This window comes from Simochromis diagramma, unplaced genomic scaffold, assembly GCF_900408965.1.
Source record: "Simochromis diagramma unplaced genomic scaffold, fSimDia1.1 OVJJ01000553.1, whole genome shotgun sequence".
NCBI lineage: Eukaryota > Metazoa > Chordata > Actinopteri > Cichliformes > Cichlidae > Simochromis > Simochromis diagramma.
Genome location: NW_024387095.1, coordinates 3,415,299 through 3,431,244, shown reverse-complemented (window position 1 = coordinate 3,431,244; position 15,946 = coordinate 3,415,299). Strand labels below are relative to the sequence as shown.

At 41.4% G+C, this 15,946-nt stretch overlaps 1 pseudogene; it reads left to right on the top strand.

Annotated features, from left to right (window-relative positions):
• Positions 1–2,192: 2,192 nt before the first annotated feature.
• Positions 2,193–5,109, top strand: LOC120742908 (annotated as a pseudogene).
• The last annotated feature ends 10,837 nt before the right edge of the window (positions 5,110–15,946 follow it).

Below are 15,946 nucleotides of genomic sequence, written 5' to 3'. Positions count from 1 at the left end.
AACACAAAGAGTGAAATGTTACAATTAACCCCATAGTCTGGGTTAGTTGTAACATATCCTGGGGTGAAATCTAACACAATGAAATAAGGGTACTGACAAAATATTAACATGTAATCTTTGTTTATTCAACACATGAATGCACTTAGAGCCGTGTGTGTGTGACAGAATGCAGAAATCTAGCTTTTGAACATATTCCAACCCCCCCAAAAAAGACAAATTATGGAATTTCCTGAAACTGAATATTTCATTAATTTTGGTTGGTCTTCCTTGAGTTTGGCCTCATTGGCTCAGTGGGCATTATAACCTACAACTCTTGCACCAATTTTAAACATAACAATGAAGCTGAAAAAATGTAGTTGTTCACCAGCATCGCAATTCCATTTTACTTTTTATCATGGCTTACCTTGGTGTGGTTTGCAAAGTGCTTCAGAAAGATGATGAAATCTGTTTCTTGCATCCATCCTGATTTATTTCCACTACCAATACTTCCTACTGGTCCATCTCTGACACAGTGGTCTGCATAATGTATGTGTGGGAACACAAACAGTGGAGGAATTGTGTTGCCAATGGCATTAACCACATATACAAAAGCGACCAGTGAACCTCTCTCTGCTGATGTCGTTGCCCCAACTTGTTCAATATAAGTTAAAGTAATAGTGTGGTAAGTTGTAACATCTGCATTATTGTTACAACTAACCCAGACTGTTGCTGTTACAACTGACCCAGACTCCTATAGCCATGAACTAGCTAACATTACAGCCAACAGCTAAAACACTAGCTCTAAAGACCTACACAGAATATATCCCCATAGACATACAAATAACATAATTTAAGTTTGATGAGTTTAACTGTGAAGCAGATAATGCTATTAGAAATTGAAATAAAGTAGAAAAACTTACTTTTTGGCATACAAATTACTTTTTTTCATGTTAAACTGTCTGTGTTTGACAAAATGTGCTGATTTTTCACATGTGATAGCAGAACTGAATTGGGCATGCACAGGATGAGTCACATCATTTGAAACTTAGCCCTGATTGGAGAAATTGGAAGTGTTACAACTGACCCACGTTACAACTATCCCCGGTCTCCCCTACTGATGTGTGGTTTGAATAGTATAATGGTTGAATAAAGAGAACAGTAGCTCAGAAGTGCATTTCCTGCGTTGTTGTTGCGTGTCGTCAGTATCCCCATGTTTAGCCTTCCGCGGCCGTTGGTTTGGAGAAGCCGTAATATGTGTGGTTAATAATCAGATCGGAGAGGAGGCACTTTGTTCTGTGAGTTCAACTTACAGTCCGAGATTGGAGCCAGACTGTAAAATGTGCTATTTCGAACAGGCTCCATGTCTCGTAGGAACTAAATGAATAACCAATGAGCTGCACTACAGGAACTTCATTCTCTGAAACATTCCCATCAGCCGTTCCCGTCAGAGGCGATCGATCGAGTTCAGGTTTACACACGAGATCTAGTCATGCTGTTCTCTGTAAAATAAGCCATCACCAGAAGAGGATTCCACTGGAAACAGAAAGAAGTGGGGACGAGTTTTCTTACAGAATTCTGAGATTAAAGTCCCCACTTTTTTCTTCTTGTTTTTAAAGCCCTGATCGTCTTCCGTAGGACCGCATTTCTTTATTCCAGAATCAGAATCAGAATCAGAATCAGAATGGGGTTTATTGCCAAATGTTGAGCAGGTTTACAACATTAGGAAATTGCTGCGGTGCTTCAGTGCAAACATGGTGTCATAAATAACACTTAAATAGACATGGAAAAAATAAAAGTAGGGATAAGAATTAAAAGTGCTACGTGGAAAGATATGTGCATGAGATATACATGAGATATATACATGAGAGTAAGAATTAAGAGTGCTACGTTCCACCAACCTTATTTACACGCTTTCCTCATTCCTGTGCTCATCCTCGTTTTATGTGTCTACGAGTTTCACTTATCGTTCTCTTCTCATCTTTGAGTTTGGTCACAGAAATCAGCTTTGTGAAAACAGCTCAGGTTGTTAAAATAAATGCACAGCTGGCAGATGATTGGGGTGATTTTCTACATTCTCCCAGCAGTGCTGGTGTTACTTCCTGAAGTGTGTTGTGTTTTGTTTTTTCCCCCTCATTGCTTTAATATAAAGTCTTCTGTTGTGTTTCCGATATGTAATGTTGTTGCAGTTTAAACGGTTGTTTGCATGTTACAGGAAAACACCATCAGCCATGTCCGCCGTCAGCAACTCAAACACAGCCTTTGCCTTGGAGCTGTTCCGCACTCTGAGCCAGACAAACCTGCTGGAAACATCTTTGTCTCTCCTCTGAGCATCGGCGCAGCCCTGGCCACGATCTACGAGGGAGCCAAAGGAGACACTGCAGCTCAGATTACTCAGGTCAGCTCACTGTCACTTGTTCCCTGCACCACACCATCAGTTAATCAGCCAGCATGCCTGTGAAACTTTAAATGTCTTGTCAGATGTGGCTGACTGCTTTTTGTTCTGTTTTTTTGTTTTTTTATTTTGCTTTTTATATATATTTATATTTTCAGAAAAAAATCACACCTTGTAAGACCAGTGCTGTCTTATAAACTTTCTTTTCAGTAGGTTTATGATTGGACAGAATTCAACTTTTGGGGTTTTGTTATGTGTTTGAAAAGGTTTGTTTATGTGGCCAAAACACTGATGTTCCCAGTCTGACATCAGCAATTTGTGTTTATAAATGGCATCAGTCCATAAAACCTACAAACAGTGTAGTGAGTGAGAGCATGATGTTCAGTGAGACTGACAGTATGTTAAAGGTTATTATTAAACCTGATGCTGAAAGAATAAAGTTGTCCAGTTTCTGCCTTTGGACCATAAATTGTTACATTAGGGTCACTCAGGCTCAGTGTCACATCCTTTCAGTCTTTGTCTTCAATGCCACACAGGCCCTCTCATTCAGCTCAGGTGAAGGCGTCCATGCAAACTTCCAGAAACTGAATGCTGAAATCAACTCACCGTCTGCATCCTACATCCTGAAACTAGCCAACCGTCTTTATGGAGAAAACATTGCCCACTTCCTCCCAGTGAGTGTCCACATCAATGATTCTCTTCATAAAGTTCTTCATTACAAAGACTGGATTAATAAACAGATGTCTGCTCTCTGCAGGATTTCATTGACGTCACACATAGGAACTACCTGGCAGACCCGATAACTGTGGACTTCATCGGAGCTCCAGAGGCGTGCAGAGCAGCGATCAACAGCTGGGTGGAGCAGCAGACAGAAAGTGAGACTGTGCATCTTCCACAGCCTGAACAGCAGGGAATCATTTTAGCATCCTGTGGATTGTAATGAAATATTGTTGTTTCTGTATTTCCTGTCAGATAAGATAAAAGACCTTCTGAAGCCAGGAACAGTCAACAAAGATACCAGACTGGTTCTGGTCAATGCTGTCTACTTCAAGGGCAACTGGAGGAACAGATTTGATGAGGCAAACACCAAAGAGATGCCCTTTGAAATCAGACAGGTAGAAATTTAACTGAAGGATACAAAATCTGAATCAAAAGTCTGAATACAGGAAACTGTAAAATGTTTAAGGTAAACACCATCAGAAGCTTTATAATAACGTGATCTGGTCGCCTGGATTTCCTGTGTGTCAGAATGAGACCGTACCAGTCCAGATGATGTACCAGAAGAAGAAGCTTCCCTACAACTACATTTCTGACCATGATTTGCAGATCCTGGAGCTGCCCTATGTGGGTGAGGAGCTCAGCATGTTCATTCTGCTGCCTAAGGAGTCCTCAGACGGCCCAGGCCCTCTGCTGAAGGTACACAGCCTAGAAACAAGTTCCTGTGAGGAAAAGCCACGAAAACCTCTTCTTGTACCATCCCTGATTGAATGATGGTCTCTTATACTGATGCTTCACAGAATTTTTATTAGAGGTGTGGTTCACTGAAACATTTGGTAAAGACTCTGTCAAAAACCCAACATATTAATACCATAAAATTAAAATATTAAGGAAACACTCATTTCTCCTGTACACTAACTATAACATGAACTTCAAATTTACACTTTATATCATCAATCTTATGCATATTTTTCACCTCTCAATCCTACATAATCAAAGGGTGGTAAGTCCTTTCACTAGAAACTAAAATTCTCTTATGACATTGCTTCAGTTCAACCGCTTTGCTCTTACTTTAATAGCTTACAAAAACTCTAAACAACATCTTGATTGCACATAACCTATTACATTAAAGGTAACATTAACAAAACTCGTGCCACTGTCAGCCGGGTATTAATTAATACAGACAAAATGATGATCTGTCTTCGTAAGGCCATATTGTAAAACCCACGTTATTAACAAACCTTCATCTTGTGTTTTGCGCTAGTTTCCTGTTTCAAAATAAAACCAAAGTAGTTCCAAAACAATTCAATTCAGTAAAACTTTATTGATCCTGAAGGTTGACACCGAAGGAAATTGGCCTATATAAATATACATGTCAACATTACCAAATTATGTCTAGCCAAATTAGGTCATTTACACAAATGCTTCGCTTCTGTTTACTTAAATTTGATCATTTAACAGACTGCTTCTGATTTCATGGATAAAATGAATTTAAATATGAGCAAAAGAAATATGACAAAATGTATTAACTGTGTTCCAGCTGGAGAAGGAGCTAACACAGGAGAGGCTGAATGAATGGACCGACAGGAAAAACATGGAAGTTGATTCAGAAGTTGTCCTTCACCTGCCAAAGTTCAAGCTGGAGGAAGACTACGAACTGAATGATCCTCTGGCTAAACTAGGTATGAAGAACGTGTTCTGTGCAGGAAGGGCTGACCTGTCTGGCATGAACGGTGAACCTGGGCTCTTCCTGTCTACGATGGCCCACAAGGTCTTTGCAGAGGTGAACGAGGAGGGCACAGAGGCCGCTGCAGCCACAGGTGCTGTGATCAAGCTGGAGAGTTTTATACCGGACACACACTTCACAGCAGATCACCCCTTCCTCTTCTTCATCAGATATAATGAGACCAAGTCCATCCTGTTCTTTGGCAGATTCTCATCTCCTGAGTAGACAGAAGCAGCAGAGGAAGATGATGTTGCAATATAAATGAAAATTAAAAAAATCTCTGAAATGAAGTAAATGGAGTGTTGTGATGTTTTGCTAATTATAAAACTTTATTTTTCATTTTAAAAAAATGGGGGTGGGGTGTTGGGGTTTTGTTTGTTTCAAATAGATGGTATTTGTACAAGCACGAGATCTAGCAGCTTTGAGAACATGGATACTGTGTTGTGCAGCTATTATGAGTAGCCAGATTCCAATATCAGACAAATCTCGCAGCTGCTCCCATCACATGTTTACAGACTGTTGTTGAAAGAAGAGGGAATGCTACAAAGTGGCAAACACGACTCTGTGCCAACTTTGAGACATGTTGCCATCATATTTAAAAGGCCCTTTTTGCTTAAAATTAATTTTTCTCAGTTAACACATCTCGTATGTTTTTCGTTTCACTAAGAATAAAATATGGTGACCTCATTGCAGTTGTTTACACTTTACATAGTCGCTCAAGATTTATTTATTTTTGAACTTGCCATTCTAAATTAACCACAGGTTTTGACACCATTTCTCTTGATCTGTTTCACAACAGAGCCCCACAGACTTCACTGATATCTTATTAACTGAACTGCTTATGCTTTTCAATATCAACTTTTCTCAAATGATACTCAGGCCTGCATGGACGCAGGTATAAATGACATAAGTTACCTGTGATGGGACCTGATCGGTCCTTAAAGACACGCTTTGAAAGGCAATGATGCATTTTCAAATGCCATCAACTTATCTCTTTTGCCTCATATGCTTCTAAAACATCTTATAGTTCACATGACACGATGTTTTCAAAAATGAAATGCTACCACTGACAAGTTTAATGTTGAAACTTTGTAAATTGAATGTTCTATATGAGTCATTGTATGAAATATGTATGTATAATAATTCCCCTCCGTGGATCGCTACCATATTGATGGAGGAGTTTGTGTGTCCCAAGGACCCCAGGGGCTATGTTGTGGGGGGCTTTTGCCCATGGCAAATTGATCCTAGGTGACGGCCCAGACAAAGAGCAGTTCAAAAGCCCCTATCAGTAGAGGATCCAGGGAACATTTCACCCTGCCTGGGATAGGGTTACTGGGGCCCTGCCCTGGAGCCAGGTCCAGGTGGGGTGTCCGAGAGCAAGCACCTCGAGGCCAGGCCTTAGTCCAAAAAAGGGACATGGGCCTACCTGTAGGGAAGTCCCTGTTGTCTGCGGCTATATACCAAATGATGGGTCAGAGTACTGGGCCTTCTTGGACTCGGTCATCTTACTGGGAGACTTCAAAGCTCATGTGGGCACGGATAGTGATAACTGGAGAGGCGCGATTGGGAGGAACGGCCTGCCAGATCTGAACTGGAGTGATGTTCAAACATGGTGTTAGTTATGAAAAAACTGTGGTTTGCACAGAAGGGTGTCCATGAGTGCACGCGGCACCAGGACACCCCAGGCTGCAGGTCAGTTTTGTAATTGTATCATCAGATCTGCGGCCGCATGTTCTGGACACTTGGGCAAACTCAGGTGTTGAGCTGTCAAATGATCACCACCAGGCTTTGAGCTGAATCAGGTGGTGGGGGAGGATGCTGGACAAACCTGGAGTGCCTAAACGTAAAGTAAGGGTGTGCTGGGAATGCCTGGCAGAGACCCCCATCTGCAAGATCTTCTGCTCCCACCTCCGGCAGAGCTCTAACAGCATTCCAAGGGAGACTGGGGTCATTCTGTCTGAATGAACCATGTTCAGCATCTCCATTGCTGAAGCTGCTTCAACCCCTGAACCAGATGGTGGACACCAGAGGTGAAGGGAACCATCGGGCTCTAGAAGAAGTCCTATTGAGCTTAGTCAGCCTGTGGTACTTCGACGGCAGCTGATGGGTACCTTCAGGCCAAGCGGAACACAGCTCGGACAGTGGCTGAAGCAAAAACTCTAGTGTGGGAGCAGTTCGGAAAGGCCATGGAAGAAGACTTTCAGTTTGCCTCGAACAGATTCTGTCAAATCGTCAGGCAACTCGGGGGGTATTACCTGCCTTGTGTATCGTGCAGGTGAAGTGCTGCTCATTTCAGCTAAGGATATTGTTGAGCAGTGGAAGGAATACTTCTAGGACCTCCTTAATCCCACTGGCACGTCTTCTGTAGAGGAAGCAGAGTCTGGGGTTGAGGAGGATGACTCGTCCATCACCAGGGGTGAGGTCATTTTAATAAACATCTCCTTGGTGGCAGGCCCCCTGGGGTGGATGAGGGTTGCCCCGAGTTCCTGAAGGCTCTGGATGTTGTAGGGCTGTCTTGGTTGACACGCCTCTACGATGCTGTGTGGAGATCAGGGGCAGTACCCCTGGATTGGCAGACCGAATAAGGGAGTGGGAGATTGACGAGACACCGACAGGTCAGCAGATCTTCCTTGACCTCCAAATACTTACTAACATGGATGTGTAAATAAAAGAGTTTAAAACTAATTGATTGTGTTTGCTGTGTTTGCTAACAGCTGCATGACTCTCACATTTACTAAATACACAAACCAAATAAAGTGTTATCAAAAAATAAATAAATAAATAAATTTAAAAAAAATGGGGTGAGATTTCCCCTATGGAGGTGCGGGAAGATCTGATCGCCTGTTGGCGATTAGTTGAGTTTTAATTTTTTATTCTTTTATTTTGACCTGAGCACTTGTGGCCATTTCCCTTGATAAGTGCATCAAAACAGGGATTATACGTCTGCATCCTCTCTATATGCTATCATGTGGGATGTTTACCAGGCCTTGACATACAATGGAAGGCAGAGGAGAAGCACATATGTAACACTAGGAGATCATAAGGAGAATAAGGGTCCAGTCGGCCGCTCGGACCGTGCACCTGAGCTCCAAATGGAGATAACTGAGCCATAATTTCTTAATACCTAACCAGCCTGTGCTAGGGGTCTGTTATGCTGGACCCCTCCTGATTTTGATCTGAAATAAAGTGTGAAATGAACTTTAATAGAGAATGTGTTTCGTTGATCTTAGACCTTGCCACATATATTATAGATACTGTGTATCTTATATGGTGACATTATTGAATGGACATGATTTACTATGTTAAACCCATTGAAGCAGGGCAATCAGGTCCTGAAAACCTGACCTGGGCATAAGGCCCTGACCTTAACCTTGAGAGGGTTTTGTGGCGCACATGTCCCAGTAGCCAGCTCTCAATGAAGCGTGAAGCAGCGTGATACCGGACTCTAGCGAAATTAACAATTTGCAGCCCTTGGAATGCGGAGCGAGGTACATGTTTTAAGTTGTATTTCTTTGCTTAATTGATATTTTGTTGCATTTTCTGCTTTATTTGAGTTCATATTTGTAATAAGCGTCTAAGAAAATGTATTTTGTGTTTCTGTTTAGTTTACACGGTGCATTGGTGCACCTCAGCACTGTTAGAATCTGAATGAATCTCAAAGTAAAAATTACTGCAACCGTCGAGGCTCTCTCTATTTCTTCCTTGGTCCGAGGGACTGCTACAACCAGTTCACTTTCTTCTCGGTTAGTGTCCATCCTTCAGCTGTCTTTATGGTCGAGCAGAAGGGTTAGTGTGTAGGCTCATATATATTACACATTTGATGTCCACTCCAGGGACTGCTCACAGTCCCCTCTGCCAACACCTCAGGGTCGCCTGTCTTTTCAGATTGTTGCGGTCATAGGTGCGTGTTCAGAATGAAGTGATGCCACAAGGTTTGATGAAATGCCAAGTCTGGTATTATGGCCGATGCCACTCGGGCTCCATGGTGCTGGGTAGTGATCACAAGGCCTGCTAGAGGATGTCGAGTCTTGATTGTTTTGTCGGAGACATTCACACCAGTAACCTTGTGGACGGCTCTTATAGTGCTCATCGTGTTCCTCCTCGCACAAAGAAACAGATATTGTCCCTGCTGATGGGTTACGGACCCCCCCAGGGGGGTTATGGCTGTGCTGGGCGACACGGCAAAACCTGGCCGTGGCTGGGCTGGCTGTGAAACCAGGTATCTCCTCATGCTATTGCTTTGGGAGTTGTCTCGTCGTTGCCCCTCTAGTGCACCTGTTGTTAATTTCATTTACACCAAAGCAGCTGAACTGAACTCATTAACATTGCTCTCTGTAATTTGCCTCAGCTGATAAGTTTCCCTTCATGTGTCTATATGCAGTCGCCTGTCTTTGACTGTGTACGCTCTTAGTGTTGGTGCACATCAGGACAAACATCATCGCCTCTGTATGTGATCCTGGAGCACTCAGCTACAATGTAACATTTATATTTGTTACTCCCCCTGACACTCTCTCACGTCTCTCCCTCCACCCCCTCACGATCTCTCCCTCCACCCCCTCGCTCTCTCTCCCCCTGTCTGTGGCCAAACGTATAGAGAATGAGAAGTGTTGTTTGTTTATTTACAAAGTTTGATGTTTCAGTGATAGTTGTATATCATATTATATCACTTCAAACAGAGGTGATCCAGTAATGCTGCACTAATGAATTAGACTAACTATTCACTTTAGCTAAAGTTATTAAGTTAGCTAAAGCGTTGGGATGCTGTGTAAGACATAAATAAAGCTAAAACACAAAGGTTTGGCACCGTTTTGCATGTTTCCCTACTGTAGGGGTCTCTACAAGCATACAGGGCTCTGAGAGGGTACAAGATGACAACTTTGGAATTCTACTAGAAACAGTCGATCATATTTGTTTGTCAAAGCTGAATGCAGGGCAAACTAGGCTAAATTAGCATTTTTAGCTAACAGCTACAATAAGCATAAAAGTTACTGTATGGCTATCATTTGTTAACATGACGCTTGTTCTTATAAATGTAATACATTTATTACCAACCTGAGAGTTTATCCGCTGGTCATTCGACATGACGAATGACTTCTGAAGTCTTAATTTAGCTCAAGATGCTGTAGATTACCTTCAGTAACACTTTTGGTCCGCTAGTAAACCGTATTTCTATTAATCTGCGCTTGAACCGGAACCGGATGTAAGTTCCAAAAGCCTGACTTGTAGAACTGAAACTGAATGGTGAGAAGTGAAACTGAAATTATTCGAGAGCTGAATTTTTAAAGGATAAAATGCAGTTTCAAAGCAAATGAATTCACTTTCAAAATATAAAATTCAATTTCAATTTAGTGATGATCATTTTCAAACCATAAATTCAATTTCAAATTGGACTAATTCAAATTCAGTTTTCAAAAGCATTTATTCAATTCAGATTCAATCTGAGCAATTCAAATTTAACTTATTCAAATTCAGTTTCTGATGGCACAGATTTCTGCCCATAAGTTTGACAGTAATTATCTATGTGGGAAATATTCATGTTAATTCATATTTGTTCTTGATTTAAGATATTCTGTAGAAACAAACTGTACACGACCCACAGTGGACTCCCAGGTTTAAAGTAATGTCTTTTAGTCAACATCAACACACCGACTGGTGCTTCTTTTCATATTTATCGTGTTTCTCTCTCTATAGAAAACCACCAAAAGAAAGATGCCAGCGGAGGAGAGCGAGGTGGATTCAAGTCCTGACAAGAAAAAAAAGTACTGTTGGTTTCCTCTTCAGAGTGTACCAGTTTTTGTCAGTGTATCTCTAAATAGAGTAACTGAAGCAGAGGTTATGAATGAAAACTACATGACAACATTTGGGTTAAAAGATTGACAGCCTGCTGAATTTGACTTTGCAGAGGTAAACAGACCGAAGGGCAGACCCAAAAAGGTGCCCAGGACTGACGCCAAATCCGAGGTATCACCTGGACAAACCAGGAGACCAAGAGGCAGGCCAAGGAAGAATGTGCCCACAAATGACCCCTCAAAAAACAGAATTTAAATAAAACTGCATGAGCAGAGAGGTGTGTGTGTTTGTGACTGCTGTCAGTTCACTGGCCTTCATCCTCCTGATGAGGTGTGTGTGGTCCAGCCGCTCTGTGGGCCACACTGGTGCTGCTGCCAGTGTTAAAAACAAGTGTCCACTTCACGTTTCACTCTCGGTGAACTCCACCCGGTTTCCTTCCATGTTCCGGCCCACTTGTCAACCAGTCAGCATTCAGCTGATGCACAGCATCATCCACATCCCAGTTTCACTTTCAGTTTTTACTTGTCATATGCAAGTTAGCACAGGGTCAACATTGCAATGAAATGTATTTGACAAGCTAGAAGCAGAAGTGGGTAGTAACGAGTTACATTTACTTGAGTACATTTTTGAAAAAAAATGTACTTTTAAAGTACCTTTTTTGCATGATACTTTTTACTTTTACTTGAGTACATTTGTGAAGAAGAAACGGTACTTTTACTCCGCTACATTTGCAAAATTTGACTCGTTAATTTTTAAAAGATAATTAGATTAACAGCAATCTGAAAAGACAGGCGAACCCGAGGTGGTGGCAGAGGGGACTGTGAGCAGTCCCTGGAGTGGACATCAAATGTGTAATATACAGTGGGGCAAAAAAGTATTTAGTCAGCCACCGATTGTGCAAGTTCCCCCACTTAAAATGATGACAGAGGTCAGTAATTTGCACCAGAGGTACACTTCAACTGTGAGAGACAGAATGTGAAAAAAAAAAATCCATGAATCCACATGGTAGGATTTGTAAAGAATTAATTCGTAAATCAGGGTGGAAAATAAGTATTTGGTCAATAACAAAAATAGTCCATTCTCCCTGCAGCACGGACTACACTGCCCATGATGCTACATTCTTTAGAGCTATGCTTGTAGCATTCTGCCTGTTAGCTTAGCACAACAACAACAACAACGAAAAGTGCCTTTCAGGGAACTCTGTTTAGTTTTAGCAGAGGAAAGCCTGCGCTGCAAGGAGGATGGCAGCAAAAAGGAAGAACCTGGATATAAGTATTTTTCAAAGAAACCTGCAAGTCACATAAAGCCAAATTAACTCATAAAATGTGTCCGTCATAATAACGTTACAGACTATGCTAGGCTTTGGCCCACATCAGTCTAAAATTGTATGTAACCACGAATAACGTGTTTTGGAAACTAACTGCACAACAGGCAGCACTGTTAGTTATCTCAGAGTAGCATTTCTAATTTTGATTGAAACTGTCAGAGAAAACGGCAGCTTTGAGCAAGCCAGGATATTAGTTTACAGAGGCTGTTAAAATTATATGTCTAACATAGAAATGTTGGTGACACAATAATTTCATCCTAATGGCACTGACATATTCATAGGGTTAATTTTTGAGACAAAATGTCATGAGGTAGTCATGATTTTCCAAATATCCACCTTGTAGTGCAGTTTGCACAAAAATGCACTCACCCTACAAACAGTTGTTGTGTGGGACACCAGTAGCCCATGTCTGTTGCTGTAACAGTAGTTCATGTTTAGAATAGAAAATCTCAGCTCACTGATTTGATCGGGGCAATAGTGCGCCTAAACTGTTGCATAATTTTGCTGAGAGATCTTTTACTTTGTGGTAATCTTAGATGAGTAGTTTTATGGGTAGTCATTCAGTGTTCCCTTAGTGCCAAAATATAACAGATGTTGGTGTACTATAACTGAAGTAATGATGTTAAGTCCTTAAAGTCATATTCTTTTATTGTCATGACTGTATTTGAAGCTATTTTTATTTTTGTATGATACCTGATTTATATGGAATATGACTGAAGTAAACTAAAGCCTAAACTACTTAGTCATTTGTTTAATATTAATTTAACATTATATAATTCACATATAAAACTATGAATTGTGATTTTAAATGGTTTAAAAGCATGTAGAATAGCATATGTAGGCAAGTATATTTCTCCTCTTTTTGTTAAGAAGCAAAAACAAAAAGGAAAAAAAAAAGAAACAGGGCAGAGTTCAGTGGTTGAATCATCCGTCCCCACCAATGCCAAAACCAAATCTACGCCCTTGGTCTAGATGCTGGTGGTTTTGAAGATGACGACTTCGGCTATGAATAAAGCTCCCACTGAGATGTCCAAGGTGAAGATGGTAAGGAGGTGGGTTTCACAAGAGTGCAACACGGAGGCTGATTTGCTCGAAAAAGGCAGGCAAGAAGATGACTGGTCTACAGTAACGTCAGTATTGAGATTGACAGTGTGGGAAAGCGGTAGTTGTGTAAAGAAGAGAAAAGTAGCTGAAGAGACAGAATGCATACACCTGGAAGAGATAAAAGTGAACCAGCAAGAAGCCTCTAGGGTCGCTGGAGGGAAGGATGGTGAATGGACAGCCTACGGAAAAGAATCTCCGTCCAGAAGGTGGCGGTAATGTACCTGAAGTGGTTTGCGAACCGTCATAAAAAGATAGAAGAAGAAGACGCAGCAGCTCAGATGGAGAGAAGACAACTGACCTAAAACCTGTGTAACTACAGGGGTCCAACAAAGAATGGCCACGCATCATACTGATGTCTTCGGAAATTTATTTCTCTCCCTCTCTCCCTCTTATTGTCTTCAGACACCGTGAAAACTGAAGAAACACAAAGTTTACAACATAAATGTTTTGAGCTTATCAGTCTCTCATATCAATGTCCATAAACAGTCTTGTGCAAGCAGAACAGAAAAAAATGCACAATAATGGATATCACAAAAATGTCCTCTCATTACCAGTGTAGAACACGTATGCAACATTATACAAACAATATACATGAAACCATACCGTGTGCGCCTCTTGGACCACATGCAGAATAACATTAACGCTGAGGCTGTAGATGCATCTGTAGCCATGTATCCATGCTAGCTCCACAATGCCATGGTTGTGCTCTCAACCAAACTCTGGTCATGTGACAATTACAAACTTTACAGCACTTTACATATTTAACAAACCCATATTTTGTAATCACATATTTTAGACATGTTTTTTAATTAATGTTAAACTTTTATCATCTTATCTTATAAATAAATGAACTAAATTAAGCATGAATCTATCACAGAAACATGAAATAACCAACTTTATTTTAACTGTCTCAGGGACAGTTACACTCCCACCAAATTACTATGATTTATGAAATCTGTAAATAATTTGAATAAATCTAGGAATTTACAGAACCAAACAGTACTTAATTGTGACAAACTTGCAAGTCAATCCTAATACTTTAACCATCCCATACACATTTACAGAAGTTCCACTGGAACATTCTAGTTACTTTCTGTTAGGACCACTAATTTATGTATAGGGCGTTCAAGAGTGGATGGTTTATTGAGCCTTTCACCCTCTTTCGATAGTTTTCTATTTCCTAGTTGTATTCTGGCTTTCCGAACCAGACCATCTTCATCTTTGCAAACATCCAGTACTCTCCCAAGCTTCCATTCACTGCGAGGGATTCCTTCGTCTTTCACAATGACAATGTCGCCTATTCTAACATTTCGTCTTGGAGAGTGCCAGCATTGTCTTAGTGTGATGTTTGAGAGGTACTCATTCCTCCATCTACTCCAGAATTGCTCTGCCAAATATTGACCTCTGCGCCACCTTTTATTGGCATACAGATCTTCTGGCACAAATTTTCCAGGTGGAGGCAGTGGTACAGAGGTTTTCATGGTGAGTAAATGGTTTGGGGTGAGTGGCTCTAAGGCTTTGGGATCACTGATGCTGTCAGTGGTGAGAGGACGGCTATTAACAATTGCCATGGCTTCATAGAAGAATGTTCTCAAAGAAGCATCATCTAATCTTCCAGCACTCTGTGAAAGGACCTTGGTTAAGACACCCCTGACTGTCCTTATCTGCCGTTCCCAAACACCTCCCATGTGACTGGCGTCAGGCACATTCATGACAAAGTCACACTGTTTCCTGGCCAGGTAAGCAGACAGTCTGTCCTTATCTACTTCCTTTAAGGCCTCTGTCAGTTCATCTTTTGCCCCCACAAAGTTTGTTCCTTGATCAGATCTGATTTGTCTGCTGGCTCCACGAATAGCTATAAAACACCGCAAAGCATTTATGAAGGCATCTGTCGTGAGATCTTCCAACATTTCTATGTGGACTGATCTAGAGGACAAACAAGAGAATATAAGACCGTACCTCTTATAGTCCTTGCGGTTTTGCTTTGTATGGAAAGGTCCAAAGCAATCCATCCTGCAATAGCAAAATGGTGGTGAGGGGTCAACACGAGCGGCCGGTAAATCAGCCATCCTTAGTGTTTCTGTTGGCCTGCGAGCTCTCCTGCATGTAACACATTGCTTAATGTGATTAGCCACAACTTTGCTCCCACCAACAACCCAGAAACCATTTGCTCTCAGCTCATTAAGTGTCTGTCCTCTGCCTTGATGTTGGGTTTTCTCATGGCACTGATCTAAAATCAGGTGTGTAATTATGCCATGTTTGGGTAGGATTATTGGATGCCTCATGTCAAGCGGTAAGGAAGCCTTCCTTAACCGCCCTCCTACCCTGAGAACACCGTCTTGCAATATTGGGTCAAGTTGGAACAAAGGATGGCTCTGTGGTAATTGTTCAGTGCATGGATTTCCTCCTTGAAAGCATCTTCTTGTGCTAATTTTATAAGCACATGACTTGCTTTTCTCCTGTCTTCCACATTTATACCCTTTGTTGCATTGGCTCTTTTGGCTAGTTGCTGGATCCTAGCAACTACATTTACTGCTGTATGCCGTTTTGAGAACCTTTTGAGTCTCTCCAAGAAGTTCCTGTCCTCTACTACCTTTGTTTGTAGTATTTGTGTCGTTTTGACCTCTGGATCACCTACCAGAAGGTCTGGAGTTGAGTCTGGTGTGACAAACTCTCTTTCCCACAGGAAATGAGGTCCAATGAGCCAATTTGAACTGATGAGTTCCGCTACTGTGAGGCCTCTGGAAGCGTGATCCGCTGGATTTTGATTGGTGTCAACATAGTGCCACTGTGCAGGATCAGTTGCTTCTCTGATTCTTTGCACTCTATTAGCAACAAAAACGTGAAATCTGCGAGCTTCGTTGTTAATGTAGCCCAAAACCACCTGTGAATCAGTCCAGAAATATTCTTG